We start from the raw sequence: 27773 nt of genomic DNA on the forward strand, positions 1-27773 counted from the left end.
AATAAAATATATATGATAAAAAATATATTTCTATATAAAAAAATATTAAAATAAATCTAGAAATATATAAATATAAAGAAAGTGACATGAGTATCAATTTTATTAAGTTCATATCCAAAATTCAAAAAGTCTCTTCAACCATATTTCCTATAAACTTATTACATTTCTATGCAATAAAATATAAACTTATTACATTTCTATGCAGTAAAATATAAACCTTTTACATTTCTAAACAATAAAATTTCAAAAATGTGCATGAGAATTCTTATCTCGCTTCTACTTGAGTTTCGTGATCTCTAATTGGAAGTCCGTGAATAGGTTCGAGGGAAACTACAACCAACTCATTAAAAGCAGAAGGCAAATGTAAATTTTGTAAGGAGATAAACCAATTTGCCTTGCGGGATTTAGTGATAGATAAAAATTTATTAGAAATACAATCCAAATGTAGATTTTATAAGAAAAGGTAACCGTAGATTTTATAAGAAGAGATAACCAAATTGCTTTAGGGGATTAGTGTTAGATCAAGACTTATTGGAAACACAAAGCAAATGTAGATTTGAGAAGAAAGATCAGCAATTGTGACTATGCAATTTATAGTTTTACTATTGTATGATAATCTAGAAAATAATTTGAATTTACCACAACACTTTTTTTAACAATTTGCATAGTGCCAAACATAATTCAAATAGTTATACCATATAAATATTATAGAGTTATACCATATAAATATATCTATAATATTGAAAATGACATAGGTTGTATCTTCCAAAAATGTCAGGATGAATATCAAATTTGAATTCCATAATACATTCAAAGAAGTGTCTAATTGAATTTGATTTTATTAGTTGCTGTCCAAAGATGAGATATTTTTCCATAGATTCGTTTTTTATTCAAAACATATGTACAAAAGAAGAGGACACTTAAATCCAATCAACGTTGAGTTTGATTGTGTTTAACTTGGGTTAGGCATACAAACACCTGAACAAAATCTCTATAAGGAGAGCTTAAAGCCATCCATCAAAATCTTCAAGGAGAGCTTAAAGCCATTCATTAAATTTCTATTGGTCGATTTATGTTTGATGGAAGATGCATGGAATATTTTATTGATTATATTATTGATTTTCTTTCTTGTTCATCTAAGGGTCAACCACAGAGTTAATAGCGTGGTAATAGTTAACTTTATAGTTATCCAAGAAAATTAACCATCTTTAAAGTAAATTTTGGTTGGTATTGTGTAAATATTATAAGTTTTGGAGTTTTTAGTTGTGGCTTAATAATTTTTTTTAATTGTAATATTTTGTTATTTAAAATATCTTTTTTATTTATATATATATATATATATATATATATATATATATATATACACCACCATTTTTAAAAATTTACAATTTAAATTTGTGATTTCAACAAATCTCTTCAAATTCTCAACAAATTAAACTGAAAAATATATCTACAAAATATTCAAAAATCCCTCCAAAATTTTTAACAAATTTAATTAAAAAATATGAAAAAACTTGTAACAAACAAACTACGACAATAATTTCATTTCAATGGGCACAAACGGAAAAGGAGATATGTCTGAATGTTATTGAATTAGAGGAATAAATAACTGTCGTGACATACGATAGATACCGAAATGTTAGTTGGGTAAAAATATATTACACATAAACGTAATGCGGAATTCCATCTCCCGCTCCTTTGCACGGTTGGTATATGGCTTTACATGTACATCCCTTCATTTCATTACCTATAAACTTACTCCCTCTATCCATATTCCTTTTACAAAATTAACTACCGTCAAAGTATCTTCCTCCAAATTCGGTGCCATCTATCCATATTCCTTTTACAAAACCACCTACCATCGAAGTATCTTCCTCCAAATTCATCGCCAGATTGGCACTCTTCGTAGTTCATTTGCCATAAAAAAAGCTAAACCAAAGCAAATCCAAATGTATCTTGACGCAATTTGGCAGGCGGGGGGTGACCCAATGAAATTATTATTGTTTGCTAAATTTGGAAAAGCTTAACCTCTCAGAAGAAGAGCACGGGCCAGAGCCTCCAACTCTTCGCTATTTTCTCCAGTTTTGTCAAGATTTCTGTATCTTTAGAGGACCTCCATTTGTGGCGACAAATTATCACTGGGAGACACAGAAAATTCAGTCCATGGAATTATCGAAACCACAGGCGTTCTCCTCCTTCACACCAAGGACTCGAGGGTTATATGGCTGGGGGATCATATGGTAGGGTGCAGGGAGCTGATGTGGATGTTGCCTATACAATGAAGCAGACATGACATGATAAATCACGGAGGCCAATGCTGATCCGAATGACACATGGCTCGCCAGCTGTTCTTGCATGAATGCCAACTCCACCTGCAAACTTGCAGCCTGTAATACATTCATGACACATATCTTGAGTCCAGAGACACCTTCAGAACCAATTTCTAAAAATATAAAGAACAAGAAAATCTCTGCAAATATAAAGAACAAAAAATGCATCTGCAAGAAAATTTCTGCAAATATAAAAAACAAAAAATGCATCTGCAGGCGCTATCGACATGTACACATTGTATAAAATTTCTAAAGAAGCAGTGAACATTTAAGTTACCTATTGTTGCATGGCGTAAATGTGTGCAACAAAACCATAGACGAGATGTCGGAATCGTGCCTTTGCCTCATACGATATGGTGACTACTGTGTGGCAACATTCTTGCATGGGAATATGCAGTAAAAGCTTGAATACATTGCTAGCTCCTAAGATCTTATGAATTGTGGAAAAATGAGTGAGGCCTTCTTCAGAGCCAAAGTATGGAACAAACAGGTTCGTAGCGATAGAATGAATACAATTATTTTGATCCTCAGGGAAGGAATGAAATAATACAGAAGCAACCTCAATTCACCATGAGTTGTCCAGTGGAGAGGAAACCAGTGAAGCTCATGTCAATGGCCGTCGGCGTGTGTGGTTGGGTTTCCATTTCCCCACTTATAATCTATTCAATTTCTATCTTCCAATCTCATTCGAAATTGTGTATGGCTCTCATTTCTTGACTGATATCTGTCTCTAGTTTAACAAGAGAAGCCGCTTCTTTCTCAATCTTCGTTGGTGTAGAATCAAAAACAAATTGAGATGTGGCCTCTTCCATGATTTTCATACCAAACTTGTACAGAGGGTGGGAATGACAGCCTTTCGCTGCACCCTCCCAGCATCACCATAGCAATTGAAGAAAGAACATCGGCGGACTAGTTATGGTTATAGAAATTAGATTTTTTTTGGGCGGGATTTTAAATTCAAGCTTAGAATTAAAATTCAAATCTGTCCGCCATTAAATGCGTACGTTCTATATATTTCATCCTAACATTCAAAATCTCTGGTGGCGACGGTTGCGATCAAGGCCGAGACTGAGGCGACAGAAAATTCCTCGATGCACATCCATAATTAGTGCCTCGTCCGTATTCGCACGAAGGTCTATGGTCATCGGGTGGCTGCGGGCAGGGTCGCCGGGGCAGGGTCGCCGGGGGTTTCGATGGGCAGCCGGAGCGGGATGCCCAGGCTGATGATGTATGGTCCATGATGTTGTATGAGACTGTCAGAGGGGTACCTCTATAGCATTAACTTTGCTATAGAAGTGGAAATAGGACTTGCCGTTGTAATGAGGTAGTTGGCACGCAAAAGTCATGCGTCTCGAAAAAATCAATGGGCACATGATTAAATTTATTTAACAAGCAAATATTAGACACCTTTCGATGTTCCGTGAAAACCGGAATTACGACCTGCGTTAATTGGAAAAACAATGGAACCTGCGTTAATTGAATAAACAAATATCGTGTTCCTTGATGGATGGTCAGAGCCAATTTGCACATATCTAAAAGAAAATTGGAGAAAATTGGGACAGATTGCCTTATATATATGGGCATATGCAGGAGAAGAGGAGAGGAGTGGAGTAAGCAGAGCGGCGCAGGAGAAGAAGCAGAGCACCGAGAAGGTATGCACCAGGAGCGCAGGAGAAGAAGAGGCGCACTGAGAAGGCGATCAACATGACAGTAATTCAATTCTGCTGTGCTGAATAATTTTATGGTCATATTGATCGCCTTCGCAGTCTGCCTCTTGTCCTCATAAATCCTGATCTATGAAAGGTATGAAAGATATTTGAGAGCCAAGAAGATACCGGTAATTTATTGCCCCTAAATTTGATATGATGCCAATTCTAACGAGCTGTTATGTATTTACTGTTTAAAAAGGTGAATATCTTATTTTATTTTTATTTTTATGAGTGTTAAATAGATTAGGTTAACTGCTCAATATCTAGAGATAGATATTTGGCAGCAGTGAAAGTCTAACTCCTAATTTTTATAGGTTGTAATTTCAGTTAATCTGAAATTTTTTAATTTTCTTTTAATAACCGTGACGAATCAATCTACAATCACAAATATAAATATTAGTAAACTGTTAAGTTCAACCATTCAACAATTAAATTGTAATGAATTTTGCTACTGCGTTAAAAAATGATATTTATTATAAGATATGGGGTCCCAGGATGCAGACTTCAGAATGGATAGAGCAAAACAGAATTTATGGCTGTGCTGCACTACTTGTATAGTTATTTAAGCGCTGAGCAGATATGGAATCTGGTATTTCAGAGTGGTTTTCTCTGTAGAAAATTTGGAATCTCTTTTTCAAAATATTGAAATGGAGGGTGTATTAACAGCTATTCAGAATGCTTTTAGCACCTACTCATACTAATAACCTGTAATTGCAAGGGCTTGGTAAGAGGCAGTGAGCATAACAGCTAGTAACTGAATAGATTTCAGTGGGATTTAAACATGGAAGCATGTAAGGTATATTTTGGACAGATGATTCACACCATTGAATTAATCAATTTTTTTTATTAACATTTAACATGTAAGGTGAGGTATATGTTCACGTTTAACATTTTTCATTTGAAAAGAAAATCATAACATGGAAACATGAGATTTCAGATGACTAATGCAGAGATTTGATATATAAAGAAATCATCTTAATTTAAGATGGATGTGGGTTAACATAGATTTATTACAAGGCCTTGCAACTGACCTGGAATTATAAAGGCCCAAAGATAATCTTATATAAGACTCTGGTGATACAAAAAAAAATATGCATCATGCTCATAAAATTATTAATAAATCTATATTATAAAATATTCCACTCTTTTATATAAAAAAGATATACATCTGTTCATAAAATTATTGATAAATCTATATTATAAAATATTCCACACTCTCCTAATACAAAAGAGATATACATCATGCTCATAGAATTACTAATAAATCCATCTTATAAAATATTCCACTTGAAATACTCATCCTTATTAATCCTCATTTTTGCTTCTACAATCCATTGTAAAACATGCTCGATGTCTTCCAATCCATCTTGCAGTTACCACTTCTTGCAATATCTTTGATGCCACCTTTTTTCACGGGATCCTTTTTCTTTCCATTCACGTTTCAAAATATATAAGTTATATATTCAAACCCAATCAAGTTTGTTTAATCACTAACTGTTATTTAGTGAGTAAATATCACTAAATCCTTCTAATAAGACATCTTTCATTTTAATATTATTAGATACGGTATTTTTTTCAAGCCGCACAAACTATTATAAATACACAAAAAAATATTCAGCTAAAAAACATGCAAAGAGAAGTATTTATGATCCAACACCAGTCATTACAAGTTATAAAGAAAAACATTAACATGATTTGCCAAATTCAGGTTAAACTATAATTCCTAATATGTTTTGTTGGCCTCTATGTTTGAACTTTCCCTCCATAAATTTGCTTTGAGAACATGGCACTTCTTTCCTCCTTAAAGTCTTAAGAAATTTTGGTTAATGGGGCATTAAGAAATTTTGGTTAATAGAGCATTCTTAATAAGAAAGGAAAAAAAAAAAATCATAGTTAGAGAATGCCAAACCCATGGGTCTTGAAACATCCTCCACGAAGCAGTAAAGTAATCGGAATTTGGTCAGGTGCAAGAATCTCCATAATAATAAGACAATGAAGAGATTAAAAAATGAATAAATTAAAGAAACAAATATCATTGGGCCGAAACAGTTGGAGAATCAATGGGGCAGCCCCTAACGAGCCATATATAGGGTATTAAATGCCCTTGAAGATGCACGGGACATAGTCCGCTAATACATGAATTGCCTTTTTTTATTTAGTGCCGAATTTCGCAATTCGTGTGTTAACGAGTTATGTCCCGTGCATCTTCAAGGGCATTTAATACCCTATATGGCTCGTTAGGCGCTGCCATCAATGGGCACCTGCGTTAATTGAATAAACAAATATCGCGTCCCTCGATGGACGGTGAGACTCAATTCGCACCTGTAAAAGATGCCAGCATGTTACATGAGTTACATGCTTTTTCCCTTTGTTTTTAATTAATGAGTTACATGCTTTTTCCCTTTTTCAAATTAATGTTTCGAAGTCAATATCTTATTTCAGGAGTGTGTAAATAGATCATGGTTACATCTAGAGATATTTTTAGCAGAAGTAAAAGCTGGTCTTTTAATTTCAGCAGCATGAGTTAGTGTGTAATGAAATAGAGTAATATTGGTTTGATGACTGAGTTACAATATTTTTTTATTAAAAAAAAAATCATATTTATCATGTTTGAGATCTTAAGATTTAGGGATTTATTAATGCATAAAGCAAAAAAAATTTATGATTGTACTTTAATACTTTTATAGATATTTAAATCGTGAGCAGATATAGAATGTAGTATTTCAGAATTGTTTTCTCTACAAAAAATTTGGAATCTCTCTTTTCAAAATATTGGAATGGAGGATGTAACAATTATTCAGAATATTTTCAACAGCTACTCAGATTAATATTTGGTAATTGCAAATATTTGGAAGAGTCAGTTACAATAACAGCTGGTAATTGAATGTCCATGAGTCTTGGATAAGTAGGTTGTTAATACACCATTAGATATTAACTTACTAATTCAATTTTTAAACATTATCATGATATAACCTCACTAATACAGAACTTAAAAAAACAAACAAATAATATATATTTTAAACAAATAATTTAAATCATTAAATTAATTTTCATTTGACAAATACTTTAAGTTTCAATTTTTTTATTTTAATATTAATTAAAAATTTTAAAATTTTAAAAATTATATTATTTTGATAAATATAAATATGGAAATAGGAGACTATTAATCAAGAAATTAATATAAGATCTATTATTTTAACAGATATAAATATGAAAACAAGAAATTATTAATCTAAATTTGATATTTAAATAAATCTATCTTACTTTAATTAACATCAAGATAAATGTGGGTTAATATAGATTTATTGTAAAGCGTTGCAACAGACTTGAAATTAAAGTTATCTTGATATTAGTATGGTATGAAAGTGGAAAATCTTGATGATGGTTTTTTTTTTTTAATTTGTAATGGTTGGTGTTTGGTCATGAACATTTTTTTCTACATGTATTTCAGCTAAACATTTTCTTTGTATATTTAGAATAGTTTTTTGGCTCAAAAGAATATTGTATATAGTAATATTAGAATCTAGTGATATTTAATGATAATAATAGTTAATAATTAAATTTAATAGGTTTGAATATATAATTTATTGTACATTTTCATCAAATAATTTAAGTAATTTATTTAATGATAATAATAATTAATAATTAAATTTAACTATTAAATAAATTTAATAAGTTTTAAATATATAATTTATTGTACATCTTTGTTAGATAGTTTAAGTAATTTAACAAATCATTATGGTATTTCGGTATATTTTAGAAAAAGGGTTTAAGTTAGTAAACTAATTTTAAATTTTTTTCTTCTTAATATATTTATTAATTGAGAATTTAAAAAATATATATTGCTTAGAAATATTTAAATTTGTTGGTAAAAAATTATTAACAAAGAGATTTGATAGGCAAATAGTTTTATCTTAATTTGAGATCTATTCACATAGATTAGGGTTAACATATATCTATTTTAAAGCCTTCCACACAATTGAACTTAGAATTATATCTTTATTATTATTTAATGAATGTGGTAGATCATGGTTCTTTTTCCCTTTGATAACTTGTTTGTGCATTTGTAATAGCTCTTACAGCTCAATAATATTGAAATGGAGGGTGTCTTAATAGCTAATAACTAGAAGGATTGGTTAACAACTAGTTATGTCAATAGGCATGTTTATTTTAAAATAGACCTTTTAGAATTTTAATTTAATTATTAGTAATTATTAGATGGATGGCATAACTAGTTATTATTAGGTGGACGGTGCATGGTAGAGATTTAACCTCCATGGAATATGCCATAATATTCATGGTAGTATTCACAGACCCAAGGGTTAAGATTTATCTCTAATTTAGTTATGCTCTTTTAATTAGTTTATCTCAAATTAATTAATTAAAAAAAATGGTATATCAACACATGTCATATTAGGCATGTGGTATTGTAATAAAAATTATTTACAAGTTAAGAATTTCCATGGTAAAGTGGAGGTCAGTCTCCATGGTTATATATATATATATATAATATGTGGTAAATGTGAGTTGTATCATGTGTTAAGTGTTTTGATTCTTATCATGGATTGATGCCTATCAGCTTACCATCCATTTGATTTATTTATTTTCCAAGAAAAAAATCATAACTTTCTTTATCAAGATAAACAAAATTGCATTTCGTATATGCATTTCAAGAGCACATTCTGTATGGATCTACCCAAATTCCTATTGTGGGAAACAAATATACAAAATATCATCCTCACACATAATCTACATCCAAAACAAAAATTAACTCCCTATGGGATGCCAAATAATGTCATCTATAAAATATCATTTCCATACAAAAATCATTCATGAAAAAAATATAGAAGAAACCCAAAAATCTAATCAAATAAACAAGATCATGTATCAAAATCCATGCAATATAAGCATCTGAGATATGAAGAGAAAATGCTTACAGAGAGAAATTTTAATGCGGGGCTGCAAGTTGCTCCATATAAGGTCTATGATAAAACTGATTGAGAGTATCATTTACTATTTATTCAATAAGCCACTTCATTGCATCCAATTGAAGGCCTTCTTTAGAAATCCTATTGGCCTCGGAATTTTGTTCCCTGTATATATGTGAGCAAGTGAAATAAGCAAATAATTATTTTAATCTCTATACATCCTCCAAAATGTGAACAAGATATAAACAATGACACTCTTGGATCACATTAACCCAGTTGATAATCAATAAAGAGTCGCCAAAAACATGTAAACTATCACAACCCTTTTCCCTTGTAAAAGGCAAAAGTGAGTGATAGGCAAGCAAATTAGCCAGATTGTTTGAGCCCCACAATGCCCATAAACACTTTAAAATAGTGCTAATTAGAAAGAAAAAAAAATCATCATCACACATAGAATTATCCTCATGGGTTGCCCCATAGAAATAACCCTAGGGCTGTGAGGTATCAGGCTCCTCTAAAATAATAGATTGAATTCTAGGGTGATCTAGGTGGATGTTGGTGGCCACCCACCTATCCCACTTAGACTCCCACAATTGTCTCTTTCAGTTTTTCAGTTTCCTTATTTGTAGCACAATTTACTATTTTTAGTAGTTTTTTGGGTCTTCAACTTCTGGAGCCGTTTTGAGGCCCTAAACGACGTTTTTTGGGAAATATGGAAGCAACATGGGTCCATGGACGTTGCTCTTCCCATAGTTGTAGTCCTCGGATAGATATTTCTAACGAGCTATGGTGTGCGTCAAACAGAGATCGTACGCCAAAGTTATGAGCCCGAAAAGTTGATGTACCAATTTACCCAAACGGGGCCCGCAGTTTGGCGTTTCATCTTCTAGGGTTGGGTTTTTGGATGTTTAGGGTTTTACATTGTTTCTCAACAATAAATATGCCTTCGAGCCTCATTGTAACACAGTTTAGAGGCATGTAGCCGCCACATCTTTTCTCAGAGATAAGCTACCATCGCCTTAGCTGGTTTATTTCCATTTCTGTTTGTAAGCATATTTCAGTATTTTACATTAATGAAATGAAGTATTATTTCTGCTACATCTCTGTATTTATGGTTATATCTGTAATTTGTTGCGTTCCTGTTTAAATCCAGATCAATGGTCTGAGAGCGGTCTGCTCTTTCTCTGTTTTTCTTTGCATGTCTCCAACGAGGTCGGGATATAAGGAGTTAGGGTTTGAATTGGTCGAACCTTTGCAAGACCAGCCTCGCAAATCTCGACGGCCTCCCATGGCGGATGAAAAGAAAGACGAGGGGGTAGAAGATCCTATCAAAATATTGCTCGAAGAAGTCCTCGAGCGTCAAAGGAACGCAATGATGGACAGCTTTGTCCAGATCCTTCAGCGGCTACCCAGAGGCAACACATCGGCTTCCAACAGCTACTTTGGAAATGCCACACCCTTTAAGGTACAAGTTAACTTTGAAATCCCCATATTCAAAGGTCAAATAGATGCAAATGTCGTAGATAAATGGTTAAATCTACGAGAGGATTATTTTTCTGTTCATGATTTTTTCATTCGGGAAAAGATTATTTTCGCTCTTGTCAAAGAAGCCCCCCACGTCAAGGACTGGTGGGAAACCTACTGCGAGCTGAGGGATGAAAGTATGAACTCACTATTTTCAGCCGCTCCCACTTGGAATTCATTTCGGGATGCCATCAAGGAGCAGTACTACCCTGTCAAGAACTACGAGGACAAATACATAAAGTGGACCACGCCGTGGCAGGGAAGGGACCAAGATGTGCCAGAGTTCACAAACATTTTTCATACCCTTCGCACACAGTTGGGTGTAAAGGATTCTGAGCTACATTTGGTACTCAAATACCGCGACTGCCTACATGGATACATCTAGGAAGAGATGGAGTTCTTGAACATCTCCTTGCTCGGCACGGCGTACCGATACGCTATCAAGATTGAGAAGAAGTTTAAACAGAAGAAGCGAGATGTTGGATCTGCGAATCCAAAGACCAAAGGACAAAGCGAAGGCGGGGTGACCCAAGACAACCTGTCGAAGCCGCAATAAAAGAACAACACCATGAAGTCAAAGAAGGACACAGGAAAGTGGTGTTAGTTCTATAAGAGCCCCACTCACAACACAAATGAGTGTCGGACCAAGTAGTTGTTGGTGGCCAAGTTGAAGGCTTCCAAATCAGATTCATTTTCTGACCCTGAGTCAAAACCCGACAAGGGGAATGGTAAAGGGAAGCAGATCATTGACGCGGAGCCCAAAGCCATTGTTGCCACTGCCAAGATCCAGAAGAATGATCCCGAAGATCCAGAGGAGGGGGAGCGTCTTTTCCACTCACAGATGTGGGTGAAGGGTTCGGCGCTGCAATTCATTGTTGACATCGGGAGCCAAAAGAACCTCATTTCAGCAAAGGTCGTGAAGCGGTTGTGCCTATTGACTACACCACATCCATAGCCGTACAGTATCGAGTGGCTTCACCAAGGACAGGATCTTCGAGTTCACCAGTAGTGCCGCCTTCCCTACAACATCAAACCCTTCACAAACGAGGTATTGTGTGATGTTGCACCTCTGGATGTTTGTGATGTATTATTAGGCCAGTCATACTTGTGGACGTGATATGTTGTGTATGATTCAAGGCCTTGTGTTGTCATTATTTCTTTGTGTAATTCATTATATAGGATATCGGAGGTAGCCCCACCTATCGCCACCTCTTTGATCACTGCTAAGAAATGCAACAAGCTCATCTCCCTGACTAGGAAATTCAGTTTCTGTTTGGTTCGCTCCCAAAGTAAGGGGAAGATCATCGCCACATCCATGACCCCCGCGAAGGGTTCCTACATGCAGCAACAACAGCAGATTGATACGGTCATGAAATAACACAAGAAAATCTTCCCCTCACCAACAGGGGTATCGTTGCACTGTCAGGTCAAGCATTCATTCGATTTGAATCCTAGAGCACCTCTACCCAACGAGCTGATATATCACCACTCCATTCTGAAAAATGACAAGTACAAGAAGTGACATGGTCCTTACACTAGTACTAAAGTTGTGGGGAACAATGCTTTGGAGCACAACATTCCCCCATTCCTTCGCTTGCACCAAGTGTTCAATGTGGACTGTCCTCTGCCATGGTTCCCACCATTACTGGACACATCAGAGATTATAGAACAGCTCACCAGGGACCAAGTTCAACAGATGCAAGAACTCAATGCAATGGGGACCATTGCTTCCTAAGGGGGGAGGAATGATCCAGGTGGATGTTGGTGGCCACCCACATATCCCACTTGGACCCCCACAGCTGTCTCTTTCAGTTTTTCAGTTTCCTTATTTGTAGCACAATTTACTATTTTTAGCATTTTTTCGGATCCTGAACTTCCGGAGTCGTTTTGAGGCCCTAAACGACGTTTTTTGGGAAATATGGGAGCAACATAGGTCCATGGACCGATGTTTGTCTTCCCAAAGTTGTAGTCCTCGGACAAATCTTTCTAACGAGCTATGGTGCACATCAAATGGATATCGTACGCCAAAGTTACGACCCCAGGAAGTTGATGTACTAATTTACCCAAACGGGGCCCACAATTTGGCGTTTCATCTTTTAGGGTTAGGTTTTTGGATGTTTAGGGTTTTCCATTGTTTCTCAACAATAAATAGGCCTTCGAGCCTCATTGTAACACAGTTTAGAGGCATGTAGCTGCCACATCTCTTCTCAGAGATAAGCTACCATCGCCCTAGCTAGTTTATTTCCATTTCTGTTTGTAAGCATATTTCAGTATTTTACATTAATGAAATGAAGTATTATTTCCGATGCATCTCGGTATTTATGGTTATATTTGTAATTTGTTGCAGTCCTATTTAAATCCAGATCATAGGGGGAGGGATAGGCTGGGAAAAATGAGATAATATGACCAAAGCATCATCTGTCACCCGAATTGGAGAGGAAACCACATCTAATAAGATACCTTTATTTCTATCTAACCATGTGCCCCAACAAATAAGCAGAGGAAATTCCCTGAAGGACATTATGTTCCTGTTATGAACCCCTACCCTCCACCTCTCCTCAAAGAAATGACCAAACCATGAACACTGAGTTCCTAAAAAGCAAGAACATATATTCCATAACTAACAAAAGAATGGACATTCCCTAAAAATATGTTCTATGGATTCTCCAACTCCTTACAAAGAATGTACCAACCTAAACCAATATTATATCGACACTGCATATTATCTCAAGTGGGAATTCTTTTAGCAAGAATACACCTCTACAATAGTCAAATTTAGGTGTAGGAAACCCCCCTTGGGAGTAGGGATGTCAATCAAGGAATGGGACCAAACCAATTCATCTTTTGAAAGGGAAAACTGAGTGCAGACTAAATGCAAACATTTTAAATAATGATTCTAGACATCACGAAAATCCAGCCTAATCCGGATTGCCTCAACTGATAACCACCCCGGACACCAAATTGTAGTCCTGAAAAGATTATTTACATGAGAAATTCTAGAGAACTCTCTATCTCCGAGGAATGAAATCAATGACTGAGGCAAAATATGTGAGAGTCTACAACTAGGCCATGGATCCTAACTCAAATGGACCTTTGACCCATTTACAATAATTCAAGCAAGTCCAAAAACAATAGTATCAAAGGAGTTGAGAACAGATCGCTAGACAATAGATATATTTTTTCCGAGGCTTATCCCTAAGCCTAATCCAATCTTCTGGAGAAAAAGGATGAATATACTTCTGATAAACCACCTAAGTCCATAAAATGCATGTCATTAAAAGTATCCACCCACACTTTGTAGCTAGAGCATGAGAGAATAGAAAGCTACTCTTTAGGCCACACCCACCCAGATCTATGGGTAAGGAAATCCTTTCCCAACAAACCCAAGGGAGCACAAAATGATCCTAAGAGCCAACCCATAAGAACTTGAAACATATTAGTACCATGTGGAGTCCAGGCAACCAATATCCAAAAGACTAGGATAACCTCCAAAACTAATTTAACCTACACAAGCCTCCCAACTATGGAAAATCCACCTAAAACATAGACTTTTAATTCTTTTTTCAATCTTGGCAATAAGACATGAACAATCCACCTTCGTGTAGCATTAGATTTCAGATGAAAGACCAAAATATTTTATACCATTTTCAAGCTCATGAATTTGAAAAGGAAAACAATTCATGATGTTCAAAGATTCTAATTCTAATAAATTATGAATCAACATAGATGACTTCCTGTCATTGACTACCATTCATGTTGCTAATCCAAACAAATTTATGATATTAGATAAAGCAACATCTCTACAAGAACAATTGCAAAAAATCAAGATGTCATCAACAAACAAAATATGAGTGATTGTTGATGCATTTGAAATGACAATGCCCTAAAAAACACCTTGATGATTAGCATTTGCAAGAAGGATACTGAGACCTTCAACAACCAGTAAGAACAATAGAGGAGATAAGGTGCACCCTTAATGAAGATCTCTTTGAACATGAAAAAAAGGGGAAGTTGCACCATTAATAAACACAACAAAAGAGACAGATTGCATGTAGCATGTCACCCATTTTATGAAATCGACCAAAAAGATATATCCAACTCACTTGGTCACAGGCCTTTCATAAATCGATTTTAATAACTGCACACTTTAATTTGAGCGATTTGATGCTATGAAGACCTTCCTGAACCACCTTGATCACCTCATGAATCTAACACCCATTCAAAAACCAAAATTTCTCCTTTGAAATGGATGCTAATAAAATTGGTTTTAACCTCCTAGTAATCACTTTAGAAATAGATTTATAGATGCAATTACATAAAGAAATAGGACAAAAATATTCAAAATATTTGGGGTTATCCACTTTGGGGATGAGATCTATGAAAGTGGATTTGAAAGTCGGTAGGACCCTACCCTCCCATAGAGAATCATTGACAACTTGCAACAGATCTTTCCCATTAACATCAAAAAAACCTTAAAAAAACTCAACCACCCAGCCATCAGGCCTAGGGATTTTATCTTTTTGAAAGCTAGAGATAACAACGTTTAGTTCAACCTCAGAGACCTCCATCAAAGATCTATTATCTTCATCATTTACAAAGCGAGGGTGACATTGGGATACCCTTATGACTTTGGTGATATAAGCCATGTCAGGCTTCTTGAACAAATTTTGGAAATTAGAAACACTTAGGGAGGCAAGAACATTGAAATTGGAGATCTCCCCTCTGAAATCATCCTGAAGAGACCAAATGGTCTTACACATGTTTTGACCTTTGGCATAGGCCAAGAAGAACTCTTTATTCTCATCCCCATAAGAAATCAAAATATATCTACTCTTCACACTCCATTCAGCCCCCTAAGCTTCTAATATGGATTTTTTGCAAGTTGTCAAATTGAATAGAGCCTCCCTAGAATCCTCATCCAAAAAAACACTAGAGCAAGAATAAGATAGAGCATGAATCTACAATTCAATAACCACCAAATCTTTCTCCTCTCTACATCTTTTTAAATTGGTCCACTCCTTCGCTTGTTTCTTTACACAAAGAAGATTATTTTCAAACCGTTGGGCTAAAAAAAAACCAGATAGATTATCATAAGGAAGCCAACTCTTCTTTAAAAAATTAGACAAATATTAATCTTTGATCTAAGATGATTTTAGCTTAAAGTGGCTACCAGGCTCGGGCTTAGTATTTTTCAGCTCCAACATTATAGGATAGTGGTAAAATTCCCCACCCAAACTAAACCACTAATAAATATTGGGGAAAGCATCCATCAGAGCCTCAAAAACGAAAAATCATTCAATACATTTTGCAGTACGGGCCTCTCCACAACGATAATTTCTCCATGTTAGTTTGAGCCTAATGGGCTCAACATCCAATAACTTTTTCCCATTAAGTTTGATGAGGAAAAACTCAGTAAGGGTTTCATCCCTAGCCCATGGGATTTCTTTCGATCAATTTCCATGTGTGTATGTTGATGTTACATATCGACACAACAAAAATATTCATGATTCCACATCAGTTCCTATGATTATTATTACTAAGCGATTCATGGCTCTTTTTCTACGACCTGTAGAAAATGTGCATACATTTGTGTGTTACAAAGATATATTTCATTCGTCTCCCTCTCCATTTGGTCATCAGGCTCTAGAGTTCTAGTCTAACCAAGGCTTCCAGGACTAGTAACTCAACCCAAGCTGTTATAGGTCTTCCAAAGTGTTTTTCCAACCAAGGCTCCAGGAGCTAATAACTCAACCCACATCCATAAGGAACATGAGAACTAACCAGAAACAGGAGGTAAAGCCCACAACACCATGGCTATTCAAGAAATGGAAAGGTTAGGCAAAACCACTGTAAATCCAGGCAATCCTCCATGTCAATGATAGATCATAATCAAATAACCAAATCCATATGCAAATCATGTCAAAACTAGTAAGGAAATCATACATGCAACTCGGTACCTACAAGAAAAACTTGTTGTAGCTACTGATTCCGATGTTCCCTTGTGCTTTCATGCTCTTCCTTTTCCTTCTTGCTCCAAATCCAAAGTATGCCACAATGCTCCAAGAGTGCTCCAAGAAAACTCTAAGTGTGCAATAGTGTGAGAGAGAGAATAGAGATAACTCCAAGATAAGTCTGATAAGAAGCTATGACCTGATCCTCAGAAGCCTTTTTATCATTGAGGCCCCTATTTTCTTCATTTTCCTTTATTTTCCTCCTCACATGCAACCTACGACCTTTCTCCTCCTTTTCTCCTAATTTCCATTATTTTCATAAATAAAATGCCCATAAATGCCTCATGCCTTTACAAAGCCAAGTTGCCATTTCCTTTGCCAATTTCCATAGCCATTCATTAATCACAAGTGATCTCCATCATTATGTTTTTTCCCAACATTAAGCTCAGAATATATGTCCCATGACCTTCATCTTCTTTTTCCTTTATTAACATTATTACATAGATTTTTAACTTGGGGCTGTTACAAAACTTAATTTAGAGACTACACCTCTTACAAAACCTTACAAGAAAATGTAAACTCAAATTTGCCATCACTGCCAATTTTATAGATGAGGTAGAGCTTGATGTTGTACGACTTGATATTTGTGGGATTGTCTTAGGGATTCCATATTTATGTGACCAAAAATTCATATTCTATCTTCATGAGAACGAATATCATATTTTCAAAGATGGAGTTGAGTATATTGTTAGAGCACATCACAAGAAGATGAACTTATCTCTTGTTAGTGCAGGTCAAATGAAAAGGCTTGTGAATGCTAGTAAGAAGTTTGTGTTGTTGACTATTAAAGCTAAAGATACTGCTGAATCTAAAGCTTTCTCGAGATTTGATTCTAAACTCAAGCATGAATTGGTTAAAGTTGTTAATATTTATGAAAATATGTTTCAGGAACCTGAAGGGTTACCTCCAAAAAGAGGAATCCAACATGAGATATAATTGCAACATGATGCACCACTTCTAAATATTGGCATGTATAAAATGTTAGTTTTGAAAATTGTAGAGATCAAGAAGAAAATTCAAGAGTTGCTTGACAAAGGGGTCATTAAACCTAGTACATCTCTTTGTGGGTCTCCTATTTTTCTAGTTCCAAAGAAAGATGGTACATGGCACATGTGTGTAGATTTCTGAGCTTTGAACAAGATTATGGTAAAGAATCATTATCCTCTTCCTCACATCAATGATTTGCTAGATCAATTTAAAGATGTTGCTTATTTTATTAAGTTAGACTTGAGAAGCAGTTATCATCAAATATGGATTGTTGAATATGACATTTGCAAAACTATTTTTAAGGCAAAACAAGGACTGTTTAAATGGTTAGTTATGTCGTTTGTGTTGAAAAATGCAGCAAGAAATTCTCAATTTGATTTTTTCCTTGATTAAATTGAGGAAATTAAACAAGGAAAACAATCTAACTCAGAGATAGGTTATTCATTTGCAAGTCTAGTTCAAAGCTTCTAAGTGAGCATAGAGATAGGTTATTCATTTGCAAGTTGCACTTAGTTGAGCAAAACAATTTTATTACATCTCAATTCATCATATTAATGCAAGCAGGCAAGGGGTTTCTAACAGACTGCTTTCCCTTGGAAAAAATACTATGTGCATGTGTGTTATTTCTCATTGCATGTTTGTGATTGATGTTCTAAATTTTGAATTGAATTTCGTAGAGCAGTAGAGTAGGTTTGTGTCTTATGATTTTGATTAAAAACTTCATGAGAAATTGCAAATCTACACCATAATTTCTACAATTTTGGCTTTGTAATGCACCTTCCACATTCATCAGAGTTATGAATGATATATTGCGACCATTCCTTGATGATGTTGTCATAGTTTACTTAGATGATATTTTGATTTTTATTAAGACCCGTGAAGAGAATGACAAGCATGTAAATCAAGTTTTAAATGTCTTGAAAAAGGAAAATTTGTATTTGAAGATGTCTAAATGTGAATCTAGAAAAACGTTTAGGGTGTATTTAGGCCATATTGTAGGAGGTGGTGAATTAAATATTGATCTATCCAAAGTTGATGTTACTGTGAATTGGCTTAAACCCAACAATGTAACAAAAGTCAAGAGCTTTTTGGGAGCAACCCAGTATTAGAGAAAATTTATTGCTAACTTCTCATTCATTGATGCACCATTATATGCTTTGACAAGTGTGAAGAAGGTCTTTCAATGGGAAGGAAAGCAACAAAATCCTTTGATACTTTGAAAGAGAAAATCAATACAACACTAGTTCTAGCACTTCCAGACCTCAAGCAACCATTTGAAATTCAAATAGATGCAAGTGAATACATATGGGAGAAGTATTGATGCAACATGGTAAGCCAATATATTATCATTCTAAGACCTTTCTTAGTGCAATAATTAACTATCCAACTTATAATAAAGAGTTTTATGCTTTCGTACAAAGCGTGAAGACATGGAAGCATTATTTCATGGGTAAAGCAACAATTATTCATACTGACCATCAAGATTTGCAATATCTACAATCAAAAACCAAGCTACAACAATCTAGACATTTTAGATGGATGGGATTTCTGCAACAATTTCATTTCGTTATCAAGTATAAGAAAGTTATTTACAAAAAAGTTGCAAATATGTTATCAAGACATATTGTTAATGCATATGTCATTCTTAAGAATAGCTCAATCATGCATGAAAGTTATATTGAAGTGTATTCTCAGGATGAAGATTTTAAATATGTTTATGCAACTTTGAGTCAAGGAAATCATGTTGAAGAGTTGGATTATCATGTTCATAACAAATTGTTGTATCATCTTGGAAATTTGTGTATTCCACAAGGTGAAAGAGTTAATGTCATAAGGGAAGGCCATACTTCTTTTATTGTTGGTCACTTTGGTGTAGGCAAAATAGTTGCTCAACTACAGAGGTATTGTTATTGGGCTCGTATGAATGAAAGCATATCAAGATATGTTTACAAAATGATGTTCTTTCTGTGCTACTAGCAAGCAAAGTAATAGGAAATTGGGTTTATACACTCCACTTCCTATCCCTTCTTGTCCTTGGGAAAGTGTTTCTATGGATTTTGTTGGGGGACTACCAATGTTTATAAAAGGTCATGATTATTTATATGTTGTAGTGGATCGTTTTAGCAAAATGTGTGTGTTGATGCCCTGTAATAAACATGTCACAACTGAACAAACTGCATAGATGTTCTTCCAAAATGTATGGGTTCACTTTGGGTTACCTACTTCGATTATTTCTGATCGATATTATCGATTTATCAGGAAGTTTTGGTCAAGTTTATGGGAATTCATGGACACAAAGTTGAAGAGGAGCACAACATTTTATCTACAAAACGACGATCAGACAGAAGTAGTGAACAAAAAAATATTGCATCTCCTTCGAGGATATTGTGGTAAGCATCCTAAACTTTGGGATGAACATTTTCATTACTACAAGCATGCCTACAATCATGCCAAGCATTCATCTACACAAGTATCTCCATTTGAAGTTTGTTTGGGTTATTTTCCAAAGTCTCCTTTGGATTTCATCTTTGGTAAAGATATTGCAGTAGATGGACATAGTGATGTGGAAAAAGCCAAGAATTTCATTGAACAAATCTAGTTAGTGCATCAAATGATACAATAACAACTAGAGAAAATCCAAGCAAAGTACAAAGAAAGACATGATATTCATCAGGTTGATCATGATTTCCAAGTGGGAGATCAAGTTTGGTTGTACAACAACAAAGAAAGATTACAAGGTGAAGCTAAAAATCTCAAACAAATCAGATATGGTCCTTTCAAAATCTTGGATAAGATTGGTAACAACACAATTATACTAGATTTGTCATCTTACATGGAAATTTATTTTGTTGTGAATGTGGAAAACTTAATATTGTATGAGCCTCCTATGATCGTTGATCAAGAATACAGATTACATCTATAGAATATTTTTCTCTTGAGTATTTAAATGAGTTGTGCAAGAAGACACTATTCTTGATAGGAGGACAAGAACTTCATGTAGAGACAATGTGGAGTATCTTTGTGTGGGGCTCAAAGGTACCAATCTAAGTAAATTAGGGTGGATAGAGATTGGAAAAGTGAGGGAGTTGTACCCTCACTGACTTGCTGAGTAAAACTTGGCTTTCGGTGGTCCAAAAGCTTCTAGTGAGGAGGAATGATCCAGCCGACCAAAAATATGCTCAAAATCTCCCAAAACAAGTGCAAAATCATAGAACTTGTTGTTCTAATTCCCGCAACACTTGAATCACCTCAATACAACAATGTATGAGGAAGTTATTACATTCTGAAGTTTTGGGCAAACAACAAAAAAATAAAAGTGCAACGTTGATTGTGCAGTCCATACGCTGACATGGTGTTGATGTCATCATCTGACTAGATAGTATGAATGTTATAAGGGGACCAATCAGGAGCCAAAATTTGGGCCAATCGTATGAGGACACATGGCACACTTTTATTTGGTCATTGGTTCATGAGATGGGCTAATCACAGAGTGACACGTGGCCCAATCCTAGGGTGCCACATGGAACTCTGGATGGTGCCAATTTTTTTTTGTTTAACTGACAAAGCCTCTAGAAGATTCCATTGCATAACCTCCAACCAACGAAACTATCACCCAACTGTTGGGCCACGGTGTTGGAAATAATACTAGGGGGGGGGGTGAATCAGTATTAGCAAGTCAATAACTTTTCATTTCCATAATCAGATTTATATACACTACTTCAGTTAAGGAAACTCACGTGTACACGCAACTGTGTTTAATGCAACTAGCGTATATCCAACAAACTTATGATTCATTTAATTCATCATATGTTGATCTTTAATCAGTGCATCAGAATTTCATTAACCATATAAACAGTAACTAGGTGCAGTAAAAACAGAACAGATCATCACACACATGAACACCAAGATATAAGGTGGAAACCCAATGCGGGACAAAAGCCACCTGTTGTTGTCTTCTTTTTAAGATAAGAAAAACTTGTTTGAAATCTTGTACTGGCGCAGACTCATACCAGTATGCAGGCACCCACCTGCATAAGGTTACAACCTTCTCTCGTTTTCCAGCTGCTACTGGAAGGGAGCTCCAATCCCCTGGCTTTTGTACTGGCCGATATGTTTACCAGTACGTAGGCGCCGGCCTACAGAAGGCTATGACCTTCTTTCTTCCTCCAGGGACCACGTTTCATAAATTTTCAGACTGGATACTCCTAGATCACAACACTAATATATGAAGGCCACGTTTCATCCAATTTTCATACTGGACCCATTAACAACATTGAAGCTCAAAATCAATCACCACTGCAACACAACCTTTGCACTCAATCATCAATATCTGAATCACCCAACAACTAAATCAATGAAGCCCTGTCATCAAAACACAGTCACCAAAACACAGAGCAGAACCCAGAACTCTGCAACAACCACTAGAACCAACTGCAAATTCAGATATCATATTTCATAATGTATACGCTAATCTGATGAGCCGAACCAGCGTGTATATGTGCTTTTATCAAAGCGAACCCACGTGCAGATCTGCAAATACTAACTTAAACACTTCACAGCTATTTCATAATTCAGTCATGCCCAGATCATAACAATTGTAGAATAAAACATGTGTCAGTATTCAGATCTATTCTATCAATGATCAAACCACATAATGATAATACATTCCAAGCCTTAAGATCTCGATCCATCATCCATCATCATCCACATAGGTGCATCCTTGGTTTAGATCAAGCAAAGCATCACAAACCCATAACCTGCATACTGGATCTCACACTTCATCAAATATTCAATACTTACACTCTTGGCCTAATTATCTTCTCCTCCTTTTATAGTTTTAGGCCTTTCTCAATACAATGGACCAAAACCACTTAGGACCAATACCTTAGACCAAATAGCTAGGGTCAATACCTCGGACTAGATACCTTGGACCAATACCATGGATCAAAATACCATGGACCAAATACCTTGGACCAATACCATGGATCAAAATACCATGGACCAAATACCTTGGACCAAAACTTAGTTTTCCAAGATATACTCGCTTTTCCTTCTGTGAAAGTGCGTGTGTACGTTATATGCACCTTTTGGTCTGTTAACCCGCGTGTATATGCTCCTTTTCAAGGTGAACTTGAGTATACCTCTCTTTATTCATTCTTCTTTGCTATTGACCTGCTGCACTATGATATATCATCTGAGTGAGTTGCCATCAAGGACAACACCTGTATCATAATGCCAATAATCTCCCCCTTTGGACTTTATGGCAACAACAACACCAAGTCACTCTCCCCCTTTGACATCAAGGGCAAAGGGTGGACCAAGATATTCTCTCCCTTGATATACATTATGCTGTCCATACTCCCCCTGAGTACATGCTGAAATCTCTGATTGAGTTCCCCCTTTGTACATGCTAAGATGTACTAAACCATCCTTGCTCCCCCTGAGCACATGCAGAGTCTGCAGAAAGATTTTTCAAAAGAATAACATGACTCTATACATACATCACCAATGACCTTCCTATCACCAATGACTCATACATCCATCTCCCAACCAAGAGGGGATATACCAAATTTGACTCATCCACCCAACCAAGTGAGGATATACCAAATGTTTATACATGATTGAAATAGAAATTATTACATCATCCTTCCCATGCATAGTGGGGGTACAAATTACATCATATGACTCATGGGTCTTTAAAAGATATACATGACATTTAGACCAAAGACCTAAACAAGACCATGATAGTCATCAACTATCATACACCATATATTATCTGCACCATAAGCATATGTCAGCAACCTGTATATTTCCATCATCAAAAGAGTCACCTGAATCAAGACAATTATGCGAATATGTACCAAGATCTTCTAAGATAATGCCAACAATGCATTATTAGAAGCATATGCTCCCCCTGAACCTGTGCCATATCATCATCAAATAGAGCAGATAAGCGACTAAACCATATCAGATTCATTTTCCGTAATCTGTACCAGTGCTTTTTCCTCAGAACACCATATACGTGACTGTGCAGCGTCTAACTCGTGTATATATGCGACTTTTCTTCATAATAGGTGCGTATGCAAATTGGAATACTGGAGTTTTACACTTTCAACTTCCCCTGGGTCTGTTATGTTTTCAAACTAAGCTATGCCACATCTTTTTGACAATAATTATGTCTTCTTCAATACCTGGGATTGAAATGAAGTATGCTCCTTTTGGTTTGGTGTCTGAATTTTGCTCTTGCATTCTTTTACTTATGTCCAAACTTGTTACACACATAACATCTTACATGTTTCATATTCATTTTATTGCAATCAATAGCTTTGTGACCAAACATATTGTAAGCAAAACAATATCCCTTAAAGTACCTGGAACTTGATGATTTTTCTATGTGATGGTCTTGAACCATTCTACTTCTGCATTTGGCTGCAACATGTCCAAAATTATGACATATAAAACATTCAACATCATTCTTTGAAGGAAATAACCGACTATTACTTCCACGGTTAGGAGTAAAAGATTTTCTTTGAAGAATCTCTTTCCTTGGTTGTTGATGGGGTTGATTTTCTATTTCCTTATTGAGCATCTCAGATTTTTCATTGAAATTTCTTACCTTACCTTGTGAACTAGATTCACCTTCATGAAAACCAAGACCAATCTTTATAATGGGAAAACGCTGAACTTTGAGGATTTCATCTAACGTTTCTAATCCTTTAGCAAATATAAGATTCAGAGTCTTTTTCTTTTCAAGTTCTTTTCTTAGACTTACCACTTCACATTCTAACGCTTCATTGTGTTTGTCCTTTTCAGTGAGTTAATGTGTCATTGTGTTTATGACTATATCCTTTTCTGCCAAACTGATTTTAAGTTGACTTATTTCTTAAGGAAATCTTCCTTTTCTGAGCCATTATTTTCATATGCCATGAGTAGTTTAATTTCTTGATCATCTTCATCACTATTGGACAAGCCATCACTATCATCATGAGTATAATAACTTCTATTACCTTCTTCAGACATCTTTCATTTGTTATGAGGGCACCTAGCAGCGTAATGACCAACTCTACCACAAGAAAAGCATTTGAAAGGTAGCTTACCTTTGAACCTTCCAGAACCCCGTTGAAGCTTCTTGACAAAATTTACCTCATCTTCTTCTTCTAAAATGTGTCCTGATTCATTGAGTTTTTCTTTTCCCTTTGTTGATGCTTTAAATGCGGCTTCTCTCTTATTTGATGGTCCTCCTTTTCTCATCTCAAAGGCAGTTAAGATTCCGTGAAGCTGTGTCATAGTGATATTCTGCAGATCCTGTTTTTCTTCTATGGTAGACACTTTGGGTTCAAATTTAGCAAACAAGGATCTCAAAACTTTCTCAACTAAGACAACTTCCTTAATTTCTTCACCCAGATTCTTCATACAATTGACAACCTCATCTATACATAGGAAGTAACTAGCTATGCTTTCATCACTATGCATCTTAAGAGTTTCATACTGAATTCTGAGAGTTTGAAGCTTAGCACGTTTTACCTGAGACTCTCCTTCATAGCTCAGTACGATTTTGTCCCATATTTCTTTGGCTGATTTGAGCTGCATGACCTTGACAAACTCTGATTTGGACAAACTTCCCAATAAAATAATGACAGATTTGGCATTGGTTTCATAATTCTTTTTACCTGTCGTATCTATAGGAATTGTTGTTGGAAATGTATATCTTTTTTCCACAATTTCCCAAACATTTGTTCCAAGCGATTGTTCCAGTAAACAAAATTGCTCCCATCGAAGATTAGCGGTTTGATGGATCCCATGCTCTCTTGATTATTCATTTTGATGGATCTCCCTTCAAGCAATCAAGATTCTTATGAAGGACCTGCTCTGATACCAATTGTTGGAAATAATACTGAGGGGGGGGGGGGGGCGGTGAATCAGTATTAGCAAGTCAATAACTTTTCATTTCCATAATCAGATTTATATACGCTACTTCAGTTAAGGGAACTCGCGTGTACACGCAACTGTGTTTAATGCAACTAGCGTATATCCAGCAAACTTATGATTCAGTTACTTCATCATATGTTGATCTTTAATCAGTGCATCAGAATTTCATTAACCATATAAACAGTAACCAGGTGCAGTAAAAACAGAACAGATCATCACACACATGAACACCAAGATTAAGGTGGAAACCCAATGCAGGACAAAAACCACATGCTGTTGTCTTTCTTTTTAATATAATAAAAACCTGTTTACAATCTTGTACTGGCACATACTCATACCAGTACGCAGGCACCCACCTGCAGAAGGCTACAATCTTCTCTCATTTTCCAGCTGCTACTAGAAGGGAGATCCAACCCCCTGGCTCTTATACTGGCCGATATGTTTACCAGTACGTAGGCGCCGGCCTACAGAAGGCTACGACCTTCTTTCTTCCTCTAGGGACCACGTTTCATAAATTTTCAGACTAGATACTCCTGGATCACAACACCAATATATGAAGGCTACGTTTCATCTAATTTTCATACTGGACCCATCAACAACATTGAAGCTCAAAATCAATCACCACTGCAACACAACCTTTGCACTCAATCATCAATCTCTAAATCACCCAACTAAATCACTGAAGCCTTGTCATCAAAACATAGTCACCAAAACACAGAGCAGAACCCAGAACTCTGCAACAACCACTAGAACCAATTGCAAATTTAGATATCATATTTCATAATGTATATGCTACTCTGATGAGCCGAACCACCGTGTATATGCACTTTTATCAAAGCGAACCCGTGTACAGATCTGCAAATACTAACTTAAACACTTCACAACTATTTTAGAATTCAGTCATACCCAGATTATAACATTTGCAGAATAAAACATGCGTCAGTATTCAAATCTAGTCTATCAATGATCAAACCACATAATGATAATACATTCCAAGCCATAAGATGCTGATCAATCATGCATCATCATCCACATAGGTTCATCCTTGGTTCAGATCAAGCAAAACATCACAAACCCATAACTTGCATATTGGATCTCACACTTCATCAGATATTCAATACTTGCACTCTTGGCCTAATGATCTTCTCCTCCTTTTATAGTTTTAGGCCTTTCTCAGTACCATGGACCAAAACCACTTAAGACCAATACCTTGGACCAAATACCTAGGGTCAATACCTCAGACCAGATACCTTGGACCAATACCATAGATCAAAATACCATGGACCAAATACCTTGGACTAAAACTTAGTTTTCCAAGATATACGCGCTTTTCATTCTGTGAAAGTGCATGTGTACGTTATACGCACCTTTTGGTCTGTTAACCCACATGTATATGCTCCTTTGTCAAGGTGAACCTGCGTATACCTCTCTTTATTCATTCTTCTTTGCTATTGACCTACTGCACTACGATCTGTCATCTGAGTGAGTTGCCATCAAGGACAACACCTGTATCATATTGCCAACAGTGGTTATTGTTAACCATAGGCGCCTGCTCATACTTAAAGATTAACGGTGGGTAGTTTGGTAATTAAACTACATACCAGGAGGCTAGCATGAATGGTTCAACCATTGGCTTTATGGAGAAAAACTGTGACCAAAGTTTCATAGGTGGGCATGAAGGTTGGGCCAACGACCCATGGTTACGTTAATGGGATGCGACCACTAGCAGGGAGTTAGGAGATGTAGCGTGTGGTACACTTCCCACGCCCATGGCCTATGGCCATGTGTTGATAGGAAACTAGGGGCAGAGGATTTGAGCAGGGGTGGAGGCCCGTTAAAAAAAATTGATATATAATTAAAAAAACCAACACAATCAACGACGAGAAGTGTGGGTCGAAACTGTGACCTCCTCCCTACTACTCTGGTGCCCTACTAGTGGGGTTAGGATCATTTTGTCGAAAACTCTGGAGAGTGTTCTAGTTTTGCTGTAGAGTTTACGAGAATCTTTGAAGAAATAAGAATAACTTGCTCATTTTATCATCCTTTTTGAGCTCAAGAAGAGCCTAGATAGGGGTGTTTTGAGCCTTCTGGACACAATGGTAGTGCTAGTTTGCATATTGAAGCTTGTATGTCGATGTATTGAGCATTTGGGCATATAATAAAGTGGTCACAACTGGAAGCTAGACTCAGAGACATAGCCCAAGATGGGTGAACTTTTTTATCAATTTGCATGTGTTTGACGTTGAATGTTTGTCCGCTTTTAACTGTTAAAATTCTACAAATTTACTTAAGTTTGTGTACTTTTGCAACCACGATCCATTGCATAAAAGACATGGACTAACTTGAAACTTATTT

The 27773-nt window shown here is 35.8% G+C and overlaps 1 pseudogene; it reads right to left on the reverse strand.

The window, feature by feature from the left end:
* Window positions 1-2023: 2023 nt before the first annotated feature.
* LOC149252716 (uncharacterized) overlaps window positions 2024-27773 on the reverse strand; it is an 85323-nt pseudogene continuing 59573 nt past the window's right edge.

The sequence above is a fragment of the Pinus tabuliformis genome, chromosome 7 (assembly GCF_031772625.1).
Source record: "Pinus tabuliformis cultivar Carrire ecotype Pingquan chromosome 7, CPIR1, whole genome shotgun sequence".
NCBI classification, from domain to species: domain Eukaryota; kingdom Viridiplantae; phylum Streptophyta; class Pinopsida; order Pinales; family Pinaceae; genus Pinus; species Pinus tabuliformis.